Source organism: Cucurbita maxima, unplaced genomic scaffold (genome assembly GCF_002738345.1).
Source record: "Cucurbita maxima cultivar Rimu unplaced genomic scaffold, Cmax_1.0 Cma_Scf01078, whole genome shotgun sequence".
Taxonomy (NCBI): domain Eukaryota; kingdom Viridiplantae; phylum Streptophyta; class Magnoliopsida; order Cucurbitales; family Cucurbitaceae; genus Cucurbita; species Cucurbita maxima.
Window position 1 is genome coordinate 1 of NW_019273094.1, and position 3,980 is coordinate 3,980.

At 30.9% G+C, this 3,980-nt stretch overlaps 1 long non-coding RNA gene across 6 annotated transcripts; it reads left to right on the forward strand.

Moving 5' to 3' along the window:
- The first annotated feature begins 1,882 nt into the window (after window positions 1-1,882).
- LOC111475171 lies at window positions 1,883-3,413 on the forward strand. 6 transcript variants are annotated; one of them, XR_002716371.1, is made up of 4 exons: window positions 1,883-2,041; window positions 2,460-2,656; window positions 2,742-2,801; window positions 3,145-3,413. It is a non-coding gene; the product is annotated as an uncharacterized LOC111475171 (long non-coding RNA). The 6 variants fall into 6 exon arrangements; XR_002716368.1 differs by having other exon boundaries at window positions 3,118-3,412; XR_002716372.1 differs by having other exon boundaries at window positions 2,460-2,542; window positions 3,145-3,412.
- The last annotated feature ends 567 nt before the right edge of the window (window positions 3,414-3,980 follow it).

Here is a 3,980-nt window from a genome sequence, read left to right on the forward strand (position 1 = left end):
TCTTTAAAACTCCAGTTGTAATTATCTACAGTGCGGAGTACGTGCTCTCCCAGATCGTCATTTGCTGACTTGCAATGAACAATTAAAGTTGAAGCAGTCATCCCATTTAAAATAGTCACTTTCCATCAGAGAACGGTAATTGTAACTTAGATTCTGCAAAACAAAACTTTATTGTATTGTTCGATGCCAAGGTAATCAACACGATTAAACAGAATATGCTTAGAGACTTCATTATCTTCTCCAAGATTGTTCACACTTTTTTACAAACTTAATTGGATTCTATCTCTTATATATACATAAATATAGCCAAAATGAGTGGTACCTGGTTATATTTAAACACAATTAGTTAAAAGTGTTGTGTATATTTTTGTTATTACAACATATATTCCATAACAGGGTGGGATGGTCACCTAAACTTTCTTAATTTTCTTAACTCATTTTTTATTTTATTAATTCCTTTTAAGTAAAGTTAAAAGCTTGATCATTCATTATTTAGAATCATGTTCACTTTTTAAATGAAAAAGAAATTAAGAAAATAATGATAAAAGATGGTTAAATATTTTAAAATAAAGTTTATGGCATCGAATATTATGTCACTACTAAAATTATATTTTATTTAAATACATTATAACCAAAATATTATTATAGTCATTATATAGATTTATTGGTAAAAATTTTAAAAATATGTTTATGTACTTTAAACTAGAAATTTTAAAAATTACCTAAAGAAAAGTTTTGTTTTAGATATTACTTGCCGCTTCTAAATCTTGTACAACATTCAAGTTCTCCTTGGTGCATGGGTTGATAGAACCGAAATCTCATGAGTCCAGTCTGAGCTTGGATTTGGGCGAATCAGCATGTGTAAGTTTGACTCCAATTGGATTCATCTTTTATTACATTACTAATTTTAGTTTCTTTTTTATATATATTATATATATTTTAAATTTCTCATACCTCAATATCTTATACTATTTTTAAACTATTCATACACTCCATACTATTTTTAAATACATATATTATAACATGAATGAGTTTCTTTTTAAATTTTAATAATATAGTTATATTGAATATGATTTATACATGCATTTTTAGGATATTTTAAAACAAAAGTATATAATGTTCGATATACATAGAATATACATATATTTGAAAGTATATAATGCTCCGTGTTCATCTTCCCTCTCTTCAAAAGGATTCGTCCTCGAATCACGAAAATTATCACCTACATCAAAAGGAGTCAAGTCATTAACATTGTAAATAGAACATACTGAAATTTCTCCGAGAAGATCAATTTTATAGGCATTGTTATTAATTCTTTTAAGAACAAGAACTTGACAAGGGTCATCCCCTTTGATGTAACTTGGTCTTTCTTTGAGATGTGAATCGCTCTTTGTGAAAATGTATCCAAAGCCAGTCATCGTTGAAAAATAATTTTCTTTCATTCTTTGTTAATTCCTGAAGCAACCCTTCACCTCTTTGTGCAATACTTTGATCAAATTTGTCTTACTTTTACTGCTTCACTCACAAAAAAAATATTAGAAATAATAGGAAACAAATCAAGAAGCGTAAGTGGAATAAATTCATAAACAACTTCAAAAAGAAAAAACAATGAGTGGTACTATGAATTGCTCTCTCTACAAATGCAAACTTTGTCTCAAAACTTAATATTCTTAGAAATAATAACTATCCTATGTGTCTGAGGATGACATGTAGTTGAAAACAACAACTTGGTACCCAACTTACCCTACAATACATTCCAAAAGTGACTTAAAAGTTTAACATCCGTATCTCTAACAATTATTCTTGGGTTTCCATGTAATCTTACTACTTCCCTAAAGAATAAGCTAGCAACATGCTTTGCATAATCCCTAAACAATTATTCTTGACTACAAAACTTGTGAACATCGTACTTCATCTTCGATCAAAAGAAGTGTTCATGCAACATATTATAAGTTTTATTAATCCCAAAATGTCTCATTAAGCCACCACCAAATTAGACTAGCTCCAAAGATAAACTAACAACCCTTGCTAAACCTATCAAGTAAGTGACTCTATTATTTGCTTGGTTGGATGAATTGTATTGCATATTATAACGCATACGTGTTTCCCTTGAGCATGTCATAATTATGATTGTTATGCTATCCAATGTTGTGTTATGCCATGTTTATAAGCTAGACTATAGTGTGACTATACTATGTATAATAATATGTTATTATGATGATAATCTATAATGTGTTAGGACGTGTATATGAAAGATTTGATAAGAATTATGTCTGCATAATTACGTTATAATGGAATTGGAGGTTTGACTTGCATTATAAATTTATGTCGTTATTTTAAGGCATGGAGACCTCATGAATTTTTGCATCATATATGCATCGTGATACTTTTCTATTATGATTAATACAAATGTGTACTTTACGACTTACGACAATTATGTTCGTCCCAATGTTACGTAGGCCCTTTCCCTTCATGGTGTCTGAAAGCACATTAGCGAGTGCTAGTCCATTGAGACAGGCCTAGGCAATACATGAGCCCTCAGGTGGGTCCTCGTGCTCGTGGTTCGGTCGTATGTAGAAAAGTACTATACATCCAACCTTGCCGGAACTGGAAAGCTACCTAAGGCAATGCCATTAGAACCTATCATGTCACATGTGTTTGTATTTCTAGACACCAAATGTACAGTTACTTACTACGTATTTCTTAAACTACTTAAACCACGTAATACTCTTATTTTTCAGGTAAAGGTTAGGCACAAAGGTACGGATGGTGACGCCGTGACGAAAGCCATGGAACTAGAGGTAGGGTAGACACAATTTATGTCTATTTAGTAGTCCTTAGTAAGTTCACGTCAATGTTTTTATTTTTCAATATTTTATCTAAACTTCACATGATTTATTTTTCGCATTATTGTTTTAAAGATTTTATTAGGAACGTGGGAGCCCACGACACCTTTTATGAAATATTTTATATGAATATTTTGCGTACACATTAATCATGTCATCTATGTAGTAACAACTTTATGTGAGTGATCATGTTTAGGTCGAGTTTCCATAGAATAGGTGCCAAAAATTTCTAAAATTCTTCTGGTTGGACATAATTTCCCATTAAAATTAGGTTAATATCGAAATCAAGAAAATACAGACAAATAAAGGTCAAACAAATGGAAAAAGAAGTATCACTCGTTGGTTATGGACCAACATATGCACAAATATCATGTACGACTACATACGCGCAGAGGCGGTCGCATGCGTAAAGGTGGTATGAATCTCAAATTGGGTCAGGCACATAGGGTGCGGGTCACGATTTGAGTTGGACACAGACAATCGAGTCTGAAATTTGTAACTTGTGTGTCGTCAATGCCTTCAAATAATTTTTTTTAAGATTACAATTAGTTTTTTTATTTTTTCTATTTCTTTGAAGTCTCATCTTCTCTCCTACAAAATTTTAAGAAACTAAGATGGTAAAGTTTTAAGCCTACTTTCAAAAAAAAAAAAAAAAAACATAATTATTAATCAATTAAAGAAAGAAAGACAGTGGGACTCGAACCCACAAGTAAGACACCTTATCCATTAGGCTCGGGCGCTTTTCATTATATGTGCAATTGTATGCAAATTGAATTTTCAATTGCTTATTATAAGATTTGTCCCAAACGTGGAGCCCATTGACTAGAGGATACCCACCTGATATGTAAATCAAATAGGCCAAAGAATGATTAACGGTCAAAACCATGGTAAATTAAAATTCCATCAATTTTGTTACAAATGTCTTTAATTGGGTTAGAAAAAATAAATACCAAATTGAATGGCATGTTCTAAGAAATTAGATAATGAATCTTTCATAAAAAGAAGTTGAAAATGGATCCTAAGTGGTCATATTTTTCTTAAAAAGACTAAAAACAAAAAAGAAAAGAAAGGAGAAATTAAGAAAACAGTTAAAGTATTTCTCTACTAGGGAACTAAAAATAAATACCAACATCT